We start from the raw sequence: 23,598 nt of genomic DNA on the forward strand, positions 1-23,598 counted from the left end.
AGGAAGTGGAAGATCATAGAGATGAATCAATAGAATTTGCCAATCCTATTGGTTACGAGATGTGATGGTACTGAACGATTATGGATAGACGATCTGTCGTTCAACACGTGACTAAAACTGACGCAGAACCAATTTCCAGACTGAAGAATTGCATTGCGAAATCAGGGCACGATGCGTACATCACAAAGTTGGACTTAATTTGCTGTTAGGGGCAATTTAAGAGAGAGCAAGTGTTGTTTCTGGTTTTGTGGCCGCAAATGGGCTATATTAATTTAAAGAAACACCTTATGAAATGAAAATTCAACCGCTACTTTTCAAAGTATGATGAGCATACTTGTTACAGGGTTGACCAATTGTGCTGTCTACATAGACGACTTAAAGATCTTTTGCCATTTGTGGAAACATCACATGGAACATTTGGCAGAATTCTGTGTCAGACTACAGTCGGAGACATTGATCATAAAATAGCGAAAACAGGATAAGTGAAGGTGGAATTGGCATTCTTCGGGCACAGCTTCGGAAATGGAGGGGTAACACTGAGGAAGATAAAGATGAAGGCCATAGAGGAATTTCCAAGACCATCCTCGAAGAGCGAAGTGCTACGATTTTTATAATTAAGCAGATACGACAAGAAATTTTTCCAATCATTAGTAGCAATTTTTAGTTCTCAATTCGAGGGTCAACCTCCACTTCAGAAGAACGTGGATTTCATTCCTGCATGCAATAATTTATCTGTGACCTTGATAATATGGAATACAGTTGCAGCATCACTTTCTGGCGGTTCAACTCAATGCCTCGATTAAGGAAGGCAGGTACACCATGTGTCTTCTTAACCACGTCACACACCTGTCCTGATGACAGACTCCCTATGCAGCACCATTCAAGCCAACTAGGTGGACAATCTGATAGGACAAGGGCAGTCTAACATTGAGAGACTATTCGCTATAATATCCCCCCCACGCCAATATTTAAATCGTGTTGTATTCTTCCCTGATCCACCTGAATTATTTCTTGTTTTCTGCATTCTGATTTTGTCCACCTATGCATGGAGATAGGCTGTTGGTTCCTCCTCACGCTTCGGTCTATATAGTGAACTGTACCCCTATGCTGGACTACACAGCTTTTCATGTATCTGCACTGTAACTACCGGAGAATATTGGAATTGATTCATGTGGTAATCCCTATTGATACTGGTCCAGGTTCGAATTAGCAAATGCAGAAGGACTGCAAGAAATCTTTGGACCAAGCTGGCGTTATTTGTTTGATTGAACGTCAAGGCTTTTTACGTAATACTGAGTAGCTATTTATTTTGGATTTAAAGAAGATTATTTCATTTCATACACGCAAGAACGGAGACCATCTCTTTCAGAAGCAGTCTCTCTCTCTTACACACAAATACACATCCACACACATTTTCACTCATACCTGCACACAAACTCTTTCAAACATTCTCTCTGTATAACATAAACTGATTCAAAGTCACACACACAGTCTCTCTCATTCTCTCATGCAGTCACATGCGTGCTTTAGCAGACATGCAGAAAGACCTGCTCACTTTCTTCCACATACAATCACTGACACACGTGAGCAGTTCTCACACAAATGCTGGTGTTTTTCCGGAAGTCAATGTTTCCATTTTTAGACATACATTTTGACGGTTCATGAACATTTAGCTGCAGCTAGACGTTTTTAAATAATGCTTGGCAAATCTACTCCCGGTCGAGTTGATCAATGAATTGAGAAATTTCGTGCACTCAATGTGCAATTTAATGACAATTTTCTGGCTTAATGGGATCTTTACTTTCAAGGTTTCTGCCGCTGAGGGGGAACGCTACAGTGCTTTGCACATGATTGTGGACTATCGTGGCTGTTCAGAGTTTTTTCAAATGTCGACCCCTCATCCCTCTACTTCTGAGCATGGAAGGTGAAGGGACCTTTGGACAAACTGATAAAATGTTTAATTTGCATGTTGAGTCTCAGAATAGTGAGGACCTTGTGGGAAATCACTGAAATTTTAGAAAAAAAAATCTGTCTGCGTCATTTGTGAACGGAATGGAAGCATAACCTGATGCAAAGTACGTTGACAGGTAAAGCACATAAAATGTATCCTCCACTCTAAGAAGAGTTTTTCGGGGCGTAAAGTAGTGCAAAATAATATGTGAGTGAATACTCAAGGCAGAGAGGGAAAGGCGATACGCAGGGCAAACCTATATCAAATCGAACCAGGTTAAGTAAACTAATTATGACAGGAGGGTATTCGAAGCCAATACGACACCAGAAGCTCTTTGACATCTTAGAGAGATTTAGACCTTTGACGAAAGACAAATTAGATTACTTACAGTGTGGAAACAGGCCCTTCGGCCCAACAAGTCCACACCGACCCGCCGAAGCGCAACCCACCCATGCCCCTCCACATACCCCTTACCTAACAGTACGGGCAATTTAGCATGGCCAATTCACCTGACCTGCACATCTTTGGACTGTGGGAGGAAACCGGAGCACCCGGAGGAAACCCACGCAGACACGGGGAGAACGTGCAAACTCCACACAGTCAGTCGCCTGAAGCGGGAATTGAACCCAGGTCCCTGGCGCTGTGAGGCAGCAGTGCTAACCACTGTGCCACTGTGCCACCGTGCCGCCCTCAAATCTCAACATCTGGCATAGTATTCAAAACCGATACATTGTAACTGCTCAGCAGGACAATACCCCTTGCAGTTATTTGTTATTCTCTGAAACGCAGTACTTTAGTTTCACGTCATGCTCATACATTGGAAAGGAATTTGGGGACATATAGCGAATTATTTTCAGCTGGATTAACTGCAATAGGAACAAAGGAGCATGACATTTAGAAGCGGGAGCATGCAAATCATTCCTCAGAGCGCGCTTTGCTGTTTAATATGATCAAGGCTATCTTATCCTTGTCTCAACTCCACTATCCTGTCTAAACTCCATCGCTCTTTATGGCGCATTTCATCGCAAACACGTCTGTTTCTTTCTTGAATCCGTTGGTTGATTCTGCCTCAACTGAACTCTGAGGAAGTGAGTTCCAGGTTCACAAAACGCTGAGAGTGACGTTTCTCCACATCTCAGTTTTGAACCTGCCTCCTCTCACTCTATATCTATGACCTCCTTTTCGAGACTTTTCGACAAGGAGGAAAATCTGATCAACATACCCAGCTTATAAATGCCCTTTAGCATTTTAAAGATCCCAATCCAATTGGCTCTAATTCTTCTGAACGAGAGCGAGTACAAGCCTAAGGTATTTAAACCCTCAACTTATCATAGCCGATTCATCCCTGGAAAATAATCTGATCAATCTCTTCTGAACGGTTTCCAGTAGAACGAAATCCTTCTTCAATCGAAGAGAACAAATATAGACACAATATTGCAAGTATGGGCACATTAAAGCCTTACAAAAGCATAACAACGCTTTTTCATTTTTATAATGTGGTCATTTCGTAAAAAAATACCAAAAATCTATTTGCACAAATCATAAACAGTTGAGAACTGTGAACTGGATGCTATGGCTTACCAATCGTTTACATTTCGATAACGAAAGAAGGGTCCATTAATCCAGAGTGTCTGCTTTCTGTCAGACAATCAATCCTCTTTCTCAGCGAGTCCTCCATACTTAGCCCCCTGGTATCGAACATTCTGCTTCAGTTTTCTGTACAGCAATTTGCCAAACGCCTTGTGGGACTCCAGAAATATTATGTCCACCATATCCCCATTATCCACATTGCTGCTGGCATCCTAAAATAACTCCAACAACTCTGTAAAGCACAACATGCCCTTCATGAAAGCGTATTTCACTGGTAAATTGAGTTTTGCTTTTCTAAGTGTTCTGTTGACTCCTCCTTTATAATTGATTCCATCCACTTCCCTATTACAGAGTTCAAACTAACTGCCCCTTAGTTCAGCTATCTCCTCTATTGATGAAGAATGTTCTCAATAACTACACGCTCACCATCCCCTGATACTCCTAAATCTTCCAATGATATTTCCCCATATTTGAACCTCCGTCTCAAGCTTGGAGTTGGGAGGCATGTCGTACAATCCTAGTATTGTTACTGCACCGTTACTCTTTCTGAGCTCTGCCCATAATTCTTCCCTGTTAGATTCCTCCATTGTGTCCTGCTTCAGGAGAGATGTAATATCGTCTCTGACCCATAATGCAAATCTCCCTTTTTACCTCACTCTATCCTATCTGGAGCATCAACGAACTCTGATATTTAGTTGCCAATCATGCCCTTCCCTAACCCAAGTCTCAGTCATTGCAGTAACAGCTTTCTCCCAGGTAGTAATTCAAGCCCGAAGTCATCTGCCTTACCTATTACACATCTTGCATTGAAACAAATGCACCTCAGACCATTGTTCACCTCCACTTTAGTCATGCTGACTTCATGATGTAGTTCCTTACAGGCTTTAGTTACTACTTCCGTAATGTCCACTAACCTGCTCATTTGCTTCCTATCTACTGCCACATTAATTTAAACCCTTCCCCAACAGCGTTACCGAAAGCAGCCCAGAGGACATTGGTTCCATTCTAGCCCAGGTGTAGACCATACAATTTGTAATGATCCACCTCCGTCAGAACCAGTCACAATGTCTCAAAAACCTGAACCCCTCTCTGCTGCACCACCTCTGAAGACATGCATTCGTCCTGATTGTTCTGTCATTCGTACTCTGATGAGCACGTGGAATTAGCAGCAATCGGTGATTGCTACCTCTGTGATCCGACTTTATAACTTGGCTCCTAACTCCCTAAATTCTGTTTGTAGGACCTCATACCGTTTTGTCTTTTCTATTTCATTGATGCCTATATGCATCACGACAGCTGGCTGTTCACCATTCCCTTTCAGACTGTTCTGCAGTCAGTCTGAGACATCCCTCACCTGTGCATCTTGGAGGCAACATATCATTCGGAAGTCTCAATTGTGACCACACATTTGCCTAACTACACCCGTTATATTTCGATCCCCTGTGACCATCGCCCTTGCACTTTTTTTCCCGCCATTCCGTACAACACAGCCAACTGGCCTGAAACTGCCAACTGCTGCCTTCCCTAGTGAGCCATCTCTCCAAAAAGTTAGCGAAAGAGGTGACTTCTGGGGATACCTGCATTGCCTCCTGTTGTGGACGAGCAAGAGCTGTATCTGGACGCACTTCCTTCACATGAAGGGGCCAGGGACATCAGTTATGCCCCTGAGCTCCCACACTGAGCAAGAGAAGCATAACACGGGGCTAAGATCTCCGTGCATTTTTAATATAAGCTTAATTTAGTGCAGGTAAAATATCAAATAATAGATAAGTGAAAAAGGTAAAACGTGTCAAACACACGACGAAAACGTAATAGAAAACCGTTCCTTATTGAGATACTGCAGAGTCTTTTTGTTTTGTTTAGAGGAAGCAGAGAATGGCGGGTTCAACCACTGCCCAAGTATATCAGTTCACTCAACTTGCCAGAGTGTAATTTTACCGCTTCTACTCAGCTGCTCACTCACTGCTCCCACTGCTGATAAAAATGAGAGCAGCTGATGCTCAAGTTTTGTCTTTTTAGAGAGAGAGTGACTTTCCCTGCAGCCCCCTTGTCCTCGCTCTCACTGCTCCCGCTGCTGCTGAAAATGAAGACCACTAAGGAGTGTGAGATGCGGACGGGTCGGGGTATCAAATGTACTGACTGAGGTGAGTAGGCAGGAGGTTTTCAAGGAATGAAGCGCAGGAAATCATGGGAGCGTGATACAGTAACTTTGGAAAATGGGATTGGTGACTGGAGTTTGAGATGTTGGAACTGAGTAAAATATGGGGAAGTGATCGAGTGAAGTGGGATTATTGACGGTGAGGCATGGTGCAGTGACAGGGTGAAATATGATTTAAGGACTTCATGCATCAGTCACTGAAGTTAAACATATCGGGACAGCATGTGATGAATTTGGCAAATCATATATTAGCTTTTACAGTGAAAGGATTCGAAAACAGGGGAAAGGTATCATAATTCAGTTGTACATTGCTTTACTTAAACTGCAAACGAGTGTAATGTGTAGATTTGTTCATGAAGGATGTTCTGGCTAGAGAAGGAGCAGTGGCAAGTTTTACTGGACTTAGTCCTTGGATGACGGTAGTGAAGTGTGAGGAGAAGTTGAATCACTTAGGAATATACTCACTGAACTTCGTAAAAATAGCTGGGATACCATGGAATCTTATGAAATTCGAAGAGAACTAAAAGTGTGTAGATGTGGGAGAGTACGGAAACGATATGGTCATAACCATTGGTTAAAACTAATAGGTACCATCTGTTTCAGCACCTCAACCACCCCTCTCCAACCACACCGCCACCCCATCCCCCACATATCTCGACAGAGAATAAAGAAGGGGCGACAACCATGATGAAGTCCGTGAGAGACCCGGCTGTACAAAGAGGGCAGAAATGGATTCCTCTTTCTTGACTACCCACAATTTTCAAATTTACTGAGTGGTGGGATGGCGCATAGCAATATTATACTACTCCTTTGTCACATGCAGTTCGCCTTGTACCTCAAATTCATTGGACAAAAGGGCACTTCAATTCAAAGCGCTGAATGGCCGATTTGAGACTGCAGACTGGCTCGTGGCTGTGGAACAGCTTTCGTGTATCTACCATTCTCCTAGGTGGTAGCCTCAAGAGTTATGTCCCACTGCTCTTGTTTATTAGGTTGGAGAATGAGTCTGAATGGTGCTGCAATTCCTCTGTAATGTTTTTGAGAGGAAGCCTGAACAGTCCTTCACTTATTTTGTTCCTCTTTGGTTTATTGGTGTCCTCCTGAAATACTATCTTCAACTTATATCTCATTTTATCTCACATTTTCTGTCTACCCTGTCAGTAACTGTCTTTGTCTACCATGCTGCTATTGGTTGTCTTTTATCTCCGCCTGTTATTGTCCCATTCTATGAAATCACGGTACTTCATATCTGTCATCATTGCTTCTGCATTTCATGCTGTATCGGTTCACTGCCAGTCCCTATCTCTGTTTGTCTGTCCATATTTCTGTTAATCAGGCTCCTTTCCCCTCTTTGTTACAATTTACTTTAATTTCCCTCTCTGTTACAACTTCAGAAGATGATCAATACGTGATACAGTGAGTGACGTGGAATCTGCCCAGGAAGAGGAGTACTTCTTGGCTGTAGACCCTCCCCAACCTTTAAAAGACTCACCACGCTCACAGTTATCCCATACACGGGAATTATACAAACGTGCTGATTTCAGCAACGCGACGGAGACTGGGCATTCCCTTCTGCCACTTGACCCGGGCAAATCTCATTTCATGGGTTCTCCTTTAGAATAGCAAGATACTCATCATACACGACCATCGAGTACTCCTTCTCATGTATCCTTCTCCTGCCTCTTTTAAATAGTTAGTCACCAGTTAGCAGGTCAACATAGAATAAGAAGAAACCACTTTGACTGCCTTGTCATTCAATATGAACAGGGATTTTAACATCATCTTCACATTCCTCTGATATTATATCACCCACTCTGTAATCAAAAATCAAACGACTTTTGCTGTCAACACACGGAAATATATTGCATCCATTGTCTTTTGGGCAAGGGAATTCCAAAGACCCACAATTGTCTGATGCAAAAAAAACAGAAGGTTTTCTTACCTTGACCTTAAATATTTGCACATTTCGTTCAAGATTATCTCATACAAGGGAACACTGTTTCCAAATCTACTTGGTGTAGTGCTCTGAGAATCTCACGTGTCTAAATTCAGTCACCTCTGACTCTGCTAAACTCCAGAGGAGGGAGGCCCGGACTATCTGGACTTTCTTCACAAGACAAAGCTGAAACAGAAAATAAAACAGCCACAAACCTGTTGAGATATGGAGAAGCTGGAAGGGCCGAGTGGATTTTTTTTTCTCCATCTTTGTATCTTAAAGATAAATAGAAGATGGATTTCTAACAAGAGGGACCGGCAGATACACTAAATGACCCTTTCCATTTTGATACAGTGGACGAACAGACGGAAGGGAAAAAAGACTGAGATTGTAATTTATTGAGACAAGGTGCATTTGGACTTTCAAAGGTAACGTTGCAACGGGGAGGTGTGCGTATCAAAACCATACTGATACCTGACAATAGAATTTCTGTCGAGGACAAGGACTGGATAAAATCGAGGTGAAATTCACGAGATCATGGATCGGGTTTGTATATTTTATTACATGAGGAAATTTGTCACGTTGCTGCATAACTTGCAGATTGTGTTCACATTAGTCGGGTTATAACAGTATTAACCTTGAAAGTCCAGTGACTCTTCTTCAGAAGCTTTCTTCTTCGTTAACTCCGCTTTTGCCCACAGATGCTGCCAGATCGGGGGAGATTCAGCAGAAATGTTTGTGCAGGTTTCGGATTTCAAGCTTTGAAAGTTCATTGATTCATTTTCTGAAAGCATATTTTGAGGTAGCTGATTCGAAAATTAGGGGTTTAGATTGCATATAATATAGTGAGAACAAAAATTACTCACCTTTATCCTGCCTCACCATGTTTTAATTGAAGTATCTGGCTCCTGGAGTGCCAGCTTTCTATGTTTAGCCGGCAGTTGAACCACGTGACATGCACGACGAAAAGTGATCGACACATTGTCAATTATGAAGAGAACATAACACTAAACTTTGTGTGGCAACGTTAGACTCTGTGTAACTTCTCATGAAGGCTTTGAGTAACTACCGTTCTAATGAATAGCCAATTTAACGTTGATGCGTGCTGATATATGATGTCTCTCCCATTGAACACTGCTCGCTTTGCCTTTCAGATAAGATATCGGTTGAAAGAACGTCTCGTAATTTAGCTAATGAGCCGATTCCTAACTAGAGATTGGTTATCACAAATTTCGTTGTTTGTTGCCGACATTCGTTGAGGATGCAATTGAGAGAAAGGTGGACTCGTTCGAAAAACGGAATTCAATGTCAGTGAGATGAAATCACAAACCTCTGTAACTTTTCAGGGAACCTGATGGAGAGAAACTTTGAATGTTTAATCTTCCTTTTTTTCAAGATCAGCTTTGCCGGATGAGACAGTTGAAATTGAGAGACTCGACAGTCAGGAGCATGCCCCTGCTGCTGACAAGTGACATCCAGAAGTTTGAACGAAACATTGTCACAGTTGTAACACAAGGATCAAAACTCTGAACTGTTTCTTTTTAAATTCTAAAATTGTGAATGCAATTGTCAAAACAGAAACAGAGCTAACTGGCATACTCCATGTTTTCAAATCCAGTCGACTCTAACATCGCTGCTGTTTGCTTTACATTTTGATATGTATGGACGCTGAATTCGAATATCAATATCCTTGGGATAGGCAATGTATGGAGTTCAACATATTGATTTGTCCTGTGCACATCTCTGCTGGAACAGACCTGGAATGTGAAAGGTCGGATAATATTAATTTTCATGGATGTAGTCTGCAAAACAAGGCAGATGAGTTGACTACCCAAACTAAAAGATGGAGTCATGATATCATTGTTATCACTGAAACATTATTTGAAAGGGGCTGCTCAATAATCCATAATATAGGGCCTTCAGGTGAGTCAGGCAAACAGGTGAATAAGGAAGACAGTGTCGCAATATTTATAGGAAATGCATTACAGTATTAAGGAAGGATTGTGTATGGAAGCTACCCAAATAAAATCACATGGCACGGAATTAAAAACCAACGAAGAGCAATCACGTTTTTTGAAATGCAATATAGAAGCCTCTTGTAATCAGAGAGGAACAAACGATCAGATCTGTGGGCAAATTTCATTGAACTATAAAAGCTATATGGTAATGACAGAGCATTTCCACGTCTCCATTATTAACTGTGATATTCACAGCGTGAACGCTTGAGATGGAGCAGAAATTTTAAATTGTGTCAATTCCTTCTGCCTTCTCCTATCCCACAGAACATATTTCCTCAAACTTAGAATCCATTTTGTTTCCCTTCTCCAGTAGCTTTCAATACGCTGTGCGTTTATCTTGACAATTTAGAATGAACAGAAATTTTCCAGTTTGTGAGCACCAGCCGTCTTCTCTTCACCATAAACGTGGAATTCCTCTCTGCATTCAAACACAATCAGGATGGCCTTCAAATAATCAAAAAGGCATCGTCCTGGAAGGATGATCTGGACTGTTCCCATCCACTTCAATAAAATGGACACTGGCAGATGCACAGATACATTCATGGACACGCATCAACAGGCACTAAAATACATCGAAACAAAGACATATGCAGACCCACAGAGGGAGCAACGTGAACATCCATGTCTTCATGCATTCTCTCAAAATCACAGAAACACACAGAAAACATCATACATTTAAATAATACACACCGTAACTCATGCACACAAATGCAGAGACTCTGACACAAGGCATACATAAACACACAGCCACTATCAGTGGTTTTGCAAAGCCACAGAAAACACAGGGACACGCACAATAACAAGGGACCACTAAACACGAAGCCATATACATATTCACGCAAAACTGCCCGCACATATAGTTAAAAATCCCACAGCACCAGGTAATAGTCCAACAGGTAAAATTGGAAGCATTTGAGTTCGAAACCCTCCTACTTCATCAGGTGTTTGAAATGAAGAAGCAGAGCTCTAAAAGATCGTGCATCCAAATAAGTCAGTTGGACGATAGCCTGGTGTTGTTTAATTTTTAAATTTGTCCACCCCAGACCAACGCTGGCTCATTCAAATACTGGGGTGAAAATGTGTTGCTGAAGAAGGGCTTATGCCCGAAACGTCGAATCTCCTGTTCCTTGGATGCTGCCTGACATGCTGCGCTTATCTAGCAACACATTTTCAGCTCTGATCTGCAGCATCCGCAGACCTCACTTTCTCCTCATACAAATACTGGCACACATAGACAGAGAAATGCTTCCACACCAACACAGGCACACACACAAAGAAACATGCAAATAAAAATACATATACAGACACAGGTATGCATGAAGACACGCACAACTGAAAGCAGAAACCAACAGAGCTGGACGTGTTCTAACACACAGAGTCTTGGCTTGACAAAAAAATCTTCAATCATGTACAGACAGGAAGAACACAAACGCAGACTCGAGCACATGCACATATAAAGAACGACATGGCGTTGTACTTGCACGGATATCAAAGTGCAAGACTACGATTTATCAATTAGCTAAATGGACTGCCTGTCACAATGTAGGAAGGGATAAACGTCCTTGAGCTCCATGAAACACTCAGTGGCGGATAACAATTCGAATCGTTGTTATATTATAGCAGATAGAAACCAACAGCTCTAAGTTATAAAACGCATACTCCCCACTGTGACAGAATTAAACAGGAACGATTCTGACAAGAAAAATCGCAACTTTGCATTGATTACACCACATTTATTTACAGGTTGACCGAATCCAGTTAGCAGCAGACATAGTAAACGAATAGCTATGAATTCTGAAGAAGGATCACTGGGCTCGAAATCTCGCCTGTGCTCTTTCTTCACAGATGCTGTCAGACATGGTGAGTCTCGTCAGCAATTTCTGTTCTTCACACTTAAAGGGTTGACGTATCTGTCAACCAGTAGAACGAGAAGTCCCTTTGGTGGAGGCAGCAGTGAAATCACTTGGAAGAATGTGCTGTTAGTTTGCCATTGATCAGGCTTCAGTACTTGTGTTTCTTTATTAGATGAATAATGGATGTGACAGGAACTTTCACCACGCCACTGAGTTGTTCTCTAAATTTAGACTGCGTCACCACATAAATAAACGTATTTGTACAACAACTTAAATTTAGCAGCATATTTCCAACTTGTTGAAAATTAATTTCATGCACTGTATAATCCCCAGGATCTTTTTCTGTCACTGTATAGTATACGACTTCAATTACATACACGGACCAGAGAAGGATAAAAACACCAGACAGACTAAAAAGTAAAATCACAGACTTCCTTCTGCTTTCCATCTCTCGGTCTCTGTTATTCCCTCCTTTTCTCTGACCTCTCAGTCCTTTCCGGACTCTATTGGCCTGTAAAATGTACCTGACTGTCAAAGTGTTAATGAATAGAATTAAAGTGAATGGCAGCAAAGGAGTTAAAACCTTATCGCACCAATCAAAGACCATCCATCCAGAATCAGAGTAATAACTGGATTTTGCAGAACAGAACCAGGATATATTGCTGACTATTAGCCAAGGTTCATATATAAAATAGAAAGGTATGTTTTTGAAACAGAGTAAAATGCAGATTACTGATATCACTATGGCAGCCCTTTTTCTCGTGCAGTATTTTATTCTCATCTGTTGGCAACAAATGGCAACAAATCGATCAAAGGAGAATGCAACAGTGAGCCAGACAGAGCAGTCTGTCGCTGCAGATACCAGGACAGCAATAAAACTACACACAGAGGTGAAGTCCAGGAAAGTCCATTGGAAATAATAATTACTGATTTGTCTCAATATAACTTCTGTAACAATGACAAGTAGATCCGCCGTTGCCATTGCCACGAGATAATGAGAGGTGCAAGTAGAGAGGCCACAATTCCCGCGAGACAGGATCACAATTCCTATCAAATTCACTGTAAAGGAGAGAAGGGGAAAATGACAGAAAATAACTAGCATAGTTTTGTTTTCTTCTGTAGTTGGCTGTCAGTCCAAAATGCTTGCAGTGAGATTAATGTGTGTATCTTTTGGAGGGAGGGCAGAGTCAATTTGATGGAGACTTACTTTTAACAGATCTCTTAATTCCAGATACAACACATCTACAATGCATTCAATTCTCAGTATGGCACAGTCTTCACGTATCGTTTAACACCGAAAAGTAAAAAAGGAAATAGGGGTTAAAGGGTTTCACATAACTTGGTTCAAGTTATGAAGTGCAAGCAGTAATCACCGATATTAAGATCATGGTGAATTCCTTTGAAGAAAACAAGAGCAGAGTTTAATTAACATGGCTAACGAATTTTCAAAACTATGTGGGTTGATTTCTGTTGCCAGCACAGCAAATATCTGCAGATACAAAAATAGATTCAGATAATCATATGGATGTATACCATCAAAAAAGTTTCTTTGGTAAAATCTGCCTGTGGTCAACAACTCCCTGTTAAATATTCTAAACCGATTGACCAGCATCGCAAGTACACTTCAAGAAAAAGAAAACAATCAAAGTGTTATTACGGTTACTGTCTTTATCACATTTACAGGCCGTGAATTCTGGTTTCTCACCACCGTCTTGGAAAAAATGTATTTTCCTCGCATCCTTTCTCAATATTTTGCCTTTTACTTTGAATCGATGCACCCTCGTCATTGATCTCACCCACAACAGAGAAAAATTCCTTCTTGCGTACTATGTATATCCTTCATAACGTTATACATCTTACTAATGTCAAATGAGAGTTGATGCTGGCGAAGCACAGAAGGTCAGGCAACATCCGAGGAACAGGAAAAATCGACGTTTTGGGAAAAAGCCCTTCATAAGGAATGAGGCATGTCTCATTTCTGATGAAGGACTTTTTCCGAAATGTCGATTATTCCTGCTCCTCAGATACGACCTGACGTGCTGTGCTTCTCCAAAACCACCCTCATCTTGACTCAGATTTCCCAGCATCTGCTCTACCCATTTCCATCTCACTGATGTGTCGTCTCAATCTCCTCTGCTCTAATGAAAACAAGCCCAGTCAATGCAATCATTCTCCGTAACTAAAACTCTCCCACCGAGTCAGAAAATATTTCACGACAAGTGGATTTTTGTTGGAAAGAGAGAAACGAATTTGTCATCGACACGCAATAAAAAGTGTTACATTTACGATAGTTCAGCCTGCTTTTTCAGCTGAAGAGACTGTCATGTGTTCAATGTCAAAAAGTGTGACTTGGAAAAAGTATAGCAGGTCAGGCAGCGTCAGAGAGTCGAAGTTTCGGGCAGACGTCCGTCATCAGGAACGTGATGACTTTAACCTGACGGTTACCAAACCTCAGACGAAGGGCAAAGGTCAAAAAGGAAAGACAGTCACGGTAACCTCAACCTGCAGAATTCAAACTGCAGTGGAGCCATCAATTTGCATTTCACACAGCCAGTCCTGCCAAGTCAACAAACTGATTTACATTAACTAGCTAATATCTGTTTTGCTATTCAACATGAGTCAGCGGAATATCGAGAAATTAAAGAACATTTGAATCCAACAATGATTTTTCACTCTACTGCACGGGAAAGAAAATCCGGGAGTAAAGCAAAATAGAGTAAAAAAAAATTGAAGACAACTTTTTTTGGCCAAAAAAATGAGTATTGCTGAAGAAACAGCTTTTTTTGAAAAAATTGTGTTTCTCTTGTTCTCATCAGGCCAAATACAAGAGTAATCAATTCAGGGAAAAACCGACAGTACGAAACGAACGCTGTCAGATCCAGAAGGTCATCCAGATATACAGCACAGAAACAAACACTTCAGTCCAACCCGTCCGTTCCGACCAGATGTCCTAACCCAATCTAGTCCCACCTGGCAGCTCCCGTCTCATACCCCTCCAACCCGTTCCTATTCATATACCCATACAGGCGTCAGGGTGACACGGAGATTCAGTGATTATCACTGCTGTGCTTCACAGCGCCAGGCACCCGGGTTTGATTCCAATATTGGGCTACTGTTTATGTGGAGTTTGCACATTCCCCTCGAGTCTACATGGGTTTCCTCCCACAACACAAAAATGTGCGAGACAGGTAAATGGGCTGTGCTAAACCGTTCATCAACAAGGGTGCATTTTTTCAATGCTTACAGTCACTTACCAGGGACACCAATGACGGCGAGAATCACGTAATATATTTTCACCACCTGCTGAATTGGAAGATGCATTTTCAAAATTAATTCATTTGCTTTTTCCTCTTGTCCTCAATCTTTCTCTATCAAAGCCCAAAGCGATACTTTACTGAAGTGCTTCATTTATATCCTGTGAGATTTCTTTGGGGAAACGGAGATTACAACATCGTTCAACTAAATTTAACTTCTTGAAAACAAGTCAACGTCGCAAATTATGACAAGAAGTTAATTCCCTGCCGTGATAAATTAACTTCAGCCTTGATGCTAAATTGTTCAATTCGAAACATAACAATTAAAGTACTGAAAAAAAAGATGCTGCAGATTCCCAGTAATGGTGCAGTCTTCAAAAGATGTAGGTAGCCATTCCGAACGTTTGAACAGGAATACAACGTTCAACCTCTCGAGTCTTTTCTGCTCTTCAATGAGGTTCCATCCCATTCTGTGCAGAAAGAGTCCATTCCTCCAGAATGGTCTGCATCCCATCCAGACTCATCATCCAACACCATTCCCATTACATTGCAAGTGTAAACCAACCTAACCTTCACAACACAGACAATTTAGTTAGGCCAATCCACTTAACCTGCTCACATTTGCAAAGTGAAAGGGAACTGGAACGCTCAGTGAAAACTCGCAAAAACATGGGGAGGTCTCGCAAACTCCACACCAACAATCATACAACGCTCGAAGCGACCCCATACCATCAGCATTTCGACACAGTAATAGTAGACAGTGAATCGAAATGCGAACCACAGAGTGGACCGTTGACCTAAAAAAAAGTACATGCCTGACTTTGGAACATACCACTGAAAGCCTATTTATATAAATCAAATTCTTATTGAAGGCTAAAAGTGACTCTCTCCTTTTTACATTATTGTTCATCACGCAAATGCACTTGGATCACGCATTTGGATATTTAATTGCTTTGGGTGACACTCTCTGTCATATGTATTTGCATGAACTTTGAAAACATGAATAATCATTTTAAAAATTTGTAGACAAGGGCGATTACTGATTTGAGGTAAATTATGACTTCATCATATTCATACCAAACCATCTGACTGCTTTCGCATGAGACAGAGGCGGGTGATTTTTGTTGAACCTGAGGGCCACCACCCTCCAGGGGAGGAAAGAGGAAGAGTGCAGAGGAGACCACTGAGAGAGATTACTGAGAACTATGCAGTGATGAGAGGGATAGATGTTTGAGACAGGAGGGACTTTACATTTGTTGCACAGATAAATAGAATATGATGTGGAGAGAAATGAAGTATCAGTAAGTTCAGATGCGAAGAGATGGAAAAAAAGATCGAATGATACGATTGTTGAATTCATGGCCAGGAAGATAGCTTGAATCTGAAATCCTCAGAAGACGAAATATTTGGATAGATGCGCATTCACAATGTCAAGATATTTCGATTTTGGGTGAATTGCTCAAAAATTGGATTACCTTTGTTGGTAAGTAAGACAGCTAAAACTGAAAAAGGTCGTGTAGCTCGGCGGGCAATTGAACGTGGAAGGGGATATTAATATCAAGGGAAAGACTGTTTACTTCCTGATTTGATAAAGGACGCATTAATTACATGTAATCTAATATGGAACCGTCTCCTCCTTCAGTACATGATCAAGTCACCACATAAAGCTAACCATCGAACATGCAGATTATTAGGGGTGTGTGTGTGTGTGTGTGTCTTCAAAAATAATCTAATGTCAATCCAGTGGCTATAGTTTTACAAATACTGGTTTCATCCAAACTCCATCATCTGCAATTTCTAATCTTTGACGTAGGAAATTCCATTTGATGACGAGTTATGGGAAGATGTGACATTTTCAATCTTTATGTTAAACCATAACAATGTTTCGCAGCTTTAGCGGTTTTACAGAGTTTTTTTTTTAAATTACTTTTCTTTTCTGGCTAATTGCCTGCATTTTGTTCTGCATGTCAGCAGAGCATTATCGCAAAAGATGGAGTTTGTTCTCAAAACTGCATTATCATCAGGCAGCATCTGCACGTCTGGCATTATGAATCATATAATCACGGATGCTTGCAGTAGTGTACCCTTCAGTGTGTCGAGACTGTGTCAGCAAAGTGACACCAATAACTGCACAAGACTAACTTTCCAGTGCCAGGTTTATCGCCTTGATTATTATGACATTTGAAGTTCTCATCCAAATGCTTCCGGAAGTTTTCCAGATTTGTTGCCTCAATCACCATCTCATGCCTTGTTTCCACACTTCCACCAAGCTCTTGAGGAAAACATTCTGCTGGACATCCTGCATGGCACTTTAAACTGACACTCACCGCCTTGTTTTTGATCTTCTAAGAAAGAGGAACACTTTTTCTTTATCCTGTCCATGCCTCCAAACATGGAGCGGCACGGTGACGCAGTGGCTGGCATTGCTGCCGCACAGTGCGAGGAGCACAGGTTCTGTTCCAGCTTCGCTGGACTGTCTGTGCGATGGCTTGCATTTTCCCCCTGTCTGCGTGGGTTTCCTTTGCTTGTTCCGGTTTTCCTTCAGCAGGCTAGGTAAATTGACCAATCGAAATTAGTCAGAGAAAAAATGGTCTGGCTGGGTTACTCTTCTGAGAGTTGGTGTGGACTTGATGAGTTGAATGGCTTGTTTCTGCAATGTAGGGAATCTAATCTAACAAACCATTAGCCCTCGATATTTTCTGCTCCACAAAGAAACGTTCTCTTCATGGCTGAAATGCACAATTCCAGGCAACATCTTGACTGATCTCATTCCCTCCAGTTCAACCACAAAATTTCTCTCATATGGGAAATAGAACTATAGACAGTAGTCCAGCTGTGGCCGAAATAAAGCCCTGTACAGGCAACATCATCTCCACTTTCTTCAAAGTGAAACTGAGGAGATTCCCTAAGGTGTGTTGTTTAACTGCAGCAATTGTTAAGATGAAGATGCCTCTCATACTTGTAAGGGACTTGAAAACAAAAAAAAAAACTACAGAGCTGAAAGAACAGAATCACACTAAATCATGGCATTACGAGAGAAAATCAGAACATTTAGCAGCATCTGTGGGGAGAAACTAAAACTAATGGTTCGCCGTCAGTTACCATTCTCTGAACTGATAGCTGCCACGAAAAGATGACACTTATGCTGAGGACGGGGTTGGGTGGGTAGGATGGAAAGAGCGATCACAGACTGCGAAAGTTGTAGGCAGTTAATGGGGTTGGGGTTAGTTATCCTGAGATTAAGTAGCTGGATATGTGGTAGTGACGACAATATGGGGATGACAACGCGTTGCTTGTACTGAAAGCAAGCTCCCTGCTGACAGGTCGTGTACTGGTAATTCGAAGTATGAGTCACGGAAAAATATGTTCATGCCCTGAAATTGTGCAAGGCAATATTAAGTCCTGAGGGGAGTCAGGTGTCTTGAGGCGACTGTATCTTGCAACAATATATTATTGGAAGGCGACTGGCATAAGCTTGTGTCTCAATTATACATTCATTGAGAGGTCCATCGAGGGAGCCATAAGTCTCTGAAAGGACTTTAAAAAGTCAGTATTGCAAAATACCACGACACGGACATTGGTTTTCTTCACTTGTCCACAAGAGTCTTTGGTGGATTGCTGTGGGTTGTCATGTAAATGGTCCCAGTGATGCCTCTATACAACAAAGGAATATTTCTGCACTGTATACTTTGACCTGATGTTATGAAATTGCACTGGATCAGCCAACATTTGAGGATCCAAAGGTCATCCCATCTCAATGACACCACAGATTACCCACTCTGTTTTAAAGGAGCTTTGTGCTTCATCTGTCACATTGTAGCTTTTTGGGGGTCAGCAGCAATTGAGGAAATCATGGCTTTTGTAGTTTGTGTTCCTAATAATGGCGAAGAAAATGATAGTGCATTTTCATCTCTCACTGTCGAAAGTAGATCTGAAAGTAAATAATGTGCAGAAGCACAAAATAACTGGATGGGGAATTCACTTTCTCAGATCTGTCCCAGCTTTGCTTCAATGCATCTTAGCTCCATCGAAAAATGTGACTGAATAGAATCGTTCAGCTTTACACTACGTCATAACATCCTCTCCTCATTGAGACTGTCCTAACAGAATGTAATACGACCGATAAGAGTCATCCTTTGCCGCAGTAGCCATACAGCTTTGAATGTTATGAAGAATCAATCGGCCAACCAAGGTACTTTTTAAGTTTTATGAGATTTGCCACCTCCACTAATCTGCCATAATTTCTGAAGCACATCACTCGCTGGGCGACTGAGGTTTCTTCAAATGCCCTCGAAACTGTAAACTTGTAAACTTACCTTAATACTTTAAGTAACGTGATCCGATGTCTTCTGAATGAAAGACAGACCGTTTCGTCGATATTTTGTGTATCACCCTTCTTCAGAAATGGTATTCCTGAAGAAGGGTTCGGCCTGAAACTTTGATCTCTCCAGTTCCCGACGCTGCTTGGTTTCCTGTACACTTCCAGCCTCCTGCATGTGGACTTAAAGTTTGAGGACTCTGCATTTATACTTGGTGGTGTTTAGAAGGATGATTGGTACCAAATTGAAACACACAGAATACTGATCGGCTTGGGTAGTTGGATGTTTGGAAGATACTTCCATTGATAGGTTAGACTAGGGCATCGTTGTAGTGTAAAGGGAAGAGCTTTTCAGAACATAGGTCTCTGCCAGAGAGTGGTGAGTCATGGACTGCATTGCCACAGATGGAAATAGAGGCCGTGTCATTGAGTATATTTCAGCCTGAGACAGATAGGGACCTGAGTATCAAGGTGAGAGTTGTTAGGCCGGAACCCCGGGGTTCCAGTCTTCGCGAGTTCTTTGGAAGGAGAGACCGCACCAGCTTCTTTAGTTTGGAGCTGAGCACCGTTTATTTTACAGAATCAAAACTGGCAAACTATACAACGAAGTCTACAGCATGCAATTCGTTGGAGAAGGCGTTCTCCCCCTCTGCTCAACTTCGCCCCAGTTATACCCCTCGCTGGCCAGTGCTCCAGGTCAGGTGTCCACGTCTGGCCTTCCTGTTGGCTACTCGTTCCCGGGCAAAGTGTTCCGCTCTCTGGTTGGATGGTTTGAGCTGTCTGTCCGTTTGCCTCGAAGTGACCAGTCCCGTAGACATTGTGGGGCCACTGGTCCTGCTTATTTAATTAGTGGTTTACCAGAAACAATAGTTCATTACCATTTAAGTAAGTAGTTTCGATGGTTCAATCGACAGCTCAACTAATCCAATTAGCAATGTCTACCAGTTACAAATTCCAGAGGTACAATTAACAGGCTGTCTATCAGCTAGCCTCTGATCAGATTAGGAGGCCAGCAGTTTCCAGTTCAGTAATCATGATAGTTTAACCTTTTCAGGCCCGGTATTAGAAGCACTTGTTACAGTTATAGTTTTTTCCCTCCCTAGATCTAGTGTGCCCACCCAACTAGTACAACTACCCCAACAGAGTAGTGCTGCAAAACCTATCTTTGTATCATCTGCAAACGTAACCAGAATGCCCTCAGTTCCTTCATCCAGATCATTGATATGCATCGTGAAAAGTTGCAACCCCAAAACTGATCATTGTGGAACTCCACTCGTCACCGGCTCCGATCCTGTGAAGGACCCTTGATCCCCACTCTCGGTCAGGCAGCCAATCGTATACTCATGCTCGTACCTGACCTCTATCACCAGTGTCTCTCTCTTTACTCAACAACTTCCTGTGCATTATCTCAGCAGAAGCCTTCTGGAAGTTCAGATAGTAAACATCCATTGGCTCTCCTTTGGCGAACCTGCTCGTTAGCATCAGAAACAAAGAATGCATGCCCACCATTTCCATACGCTATCAGCACAGGTGAAAATGTGTTCAACAAGTCATATCGGACACTTCAGGTGAAAGTGAGGGTTGCAGACGCGGGCGATCAGAGTCGAAACGTGTGGCACTAGTAAAGCACAGCAGGTCAGGCAGTATCTGAGGAACAGGGGTATTAACATTTTGACATAAGTTTTTCATCACGCTGTGCTTTTATAGCGCCAAACGTTGCGACATTGTACACCCTTTATAGGCAAGCCATAAGAGAAGGGGAGCGACGCTGATATTGTTTGAAACGTTTTTTTTAGGTTACAGCTGCCGTTTTATGCGTAGTTTTGAAAGTAAATTTCAGGAGGATTTAATATCAGCGTAGATGCGCACAGGATGTTCTCTGGAATTCAGTGTTGTAGACATTGTGCTCCTAAGTGCAGAGAAGATTTAGGGGGACTTGATTGATGTCTAAAACAGATTATGAGGGCCATAGTTGGATTAGATAGGAAGTAACATTTCCCCGAGACGGAGTGACCAATGATCAGTGATCATCGATTTACGGTGAGGAGGGAAGGGTTTAGATGAAAAGAATAACTTTTCAGAAGATAGCAAAAAGTGGTATTGGCATTGCAAAGTGGCAGTTCCTTTTCCTGGCACTGGTAGGATGGGCTGATAGACCCTTTGCTGTGCTGATAGACCTATTTGACGCGATGAGTTTGATAATGTTGATATTTAAGTAAAACAGTTCCCCATATTGAGTTTGTAAATACTTAAAGGAAAAATATCGGAGAGTGACGGTGCTATACAGCCCAGAAACAGACACTTCGGAGAAACTTGTCCACTCCGACCAGATATCCTAAACCCATCTCGTCCCATTTGCCAGCCTTTGGCCCATATTTCTCTAAACACTTCATATCCATGTCCACCTCCAGATGACGTTTAAATTTCTTAATTGTACGCATTCAACATATCCGCTGCCAGCTTGTTCCATGCACACGCCATCATCTGCATGATAATATTGTCCCCCAAGGCTCTTTTAAGTCATTCCCCTCTCACCTTAAATCTCTTGACTCGCTTATCATTTGAAAAACACCTTGGCTATTCACTCAATCCACCTAATAATGAACGTATTGCACTTTATATGGTCGTTCCTCAATCTCTGAATTTCCAGGAAAACAAAAAGTCCAGCCTATTTATCCTGTTCTTATGTCCCTAACCTTCATTCTCGACAACATGCTTGTAAATCTTCTTTGAGTTATTTGCATTTTGACAACTCCTATAAAAGGGAGACAAGAATTGAATGCAGTGTTCTGATAATGCCTTACTAATGTTCTGTACAGCCACAACAAGCCGTCCCAACTCCTATACTCAATGCACTGAACAACGAAAACACATGTGACAAGTACCTTCTTGACCACCTAACTGTATTGCACTTCTGTGAAATATGAGCCTGCACCCCAAGATCTCTGTGTTTGACAGCACTCACTAAGACAATACCATTAATCCTGTTTGCCTTACCAAAATGCAACACGTTATATTGACTAAATTAAACTCAACCTGCCAGTCCATGTGATCAATGCAGCGATGTACTCTGAAGTAACGTTTTTCACTATCTACTGTACCAGCACTTTTGGCGCCAGTTGCAAATTTATTAACCAGGTGTCTTATATTGACATCCAAATCATTAACATGAATAGTGACAAAACTAATGGATCCAGCAGCGATCCTTGTGCATGCATCCGTTAACATGTCCAGTCTGATAATACCCAACAAGCACACTCTGTCTCCAACCTTTAAGGAAATGCTGTAATCAGTTGGCTTGCTCCCGTTAGATTCTATGTGATCGAACCGTCCCAACAAGTCAACCATGTGGAACTTTGCCGAAGGCTGATCAACCTGTAAAGGTTTAAGGCTTGAAAATTACAGAATGATTAGCGAATGTCCCGCCACACATGAGCCACACAATAACCGTTGCACATTCAAAGCCACATGCACCACTTAATTGGGCAATGAAAACATTCGTAGAATCCCTTCAGTGTTGAAAAAAGCCATTTCAGACCACACTGACCCTCGAAAGAGCATTCATCCCAGGTCCACTCTGCCCCAGCAACCCTACATTTCCTATGTCTTATACACTTAGCATTCACCCCCCTGGTCACAATGGGAAACTTAGCAGGGTCAATGGACCTAAACTTCACATCTTTGGACTTTCGGAGGAAACACACGCGCACACACAGAGAAAGTGCCAAGTTGTCGTCCGAGGGTGGAATCAAACCCAGGTCCCTGGTGCTGTGAGGCAACTGTGCTAACCACTGAAGCACCACAGTAGCCTCATTAAGCAAGTGCACAATGTATTGGATAATTAATTTTTCTGGGTTTGGAGCTCTTCGGCTCTGTCTGTTTTCGTTTATTTCATTTTATTTTTCTCTGTGTATTTGTCCCTCTACCTTACATCTTTAGGTGAGATTATTCAGTGACAAGTTGAGCCCAGCATCGACTCTTGATGGAGGCATCGGAGACGAGTTTGAGTTCCTACTGGCTTCTGTATCCTGGAGGTGGGCCGAGCGCTCACTGATTTTTGCTCCAGTGGGACGAGTTCGGATTTGCTCTGATGTGTGTATCCAATGCAAACTAACTGAGATGGTGGCAGAGATGAGTGTCGCCCCAGCACTAGACCTGGAAGCAATGAAGGCTGCTGCGTTTTCAAAATTGGCTTAGAGAGAACTGTCAGTGGTTGTGGTGTCGGTGCTGATGCTGGACACACCAAGGACTCGTGCTAGCAGCCGGGGCGAACCGTCTCGGGGCTAGTGCTCCAGTCCGATGGTGGAACACTTAACATGATATACTGGAGAGCTGAACTTCATTCATTAACTGTCTTTCTTTGATTGATTTTTCTCTGTTTTAAGATGGGGTCGGTGCATATCAATGCTATACAACACTCTACACTGTATTATATGCAATGCTAATAGTGCAGTAAATAGATCAATCAATTAGAATTGACATGCTGCGGTGTACCAACGACAGAGAGCGACGTGAGTATT

Source organism: Hemiscyllium ocellatum, unplaced genomic scaffold (genome assembly GCF_020745735.1).
Source record: "Hemiscyllium ocellatum isolate sHemOce1 unplaced genomic scaffold, sHemOce1.pat.X.cur. R23, whole genome shotgun sequence".
Taxonomy (NCBI): domain Eukaryota; kingdom Metazoa; phylum Chordata; class Chondrichthyes; order Orectolobiformes; family Hemiscylliidae; genus Hemiscyllium; species Hemiscyllium ocellatum.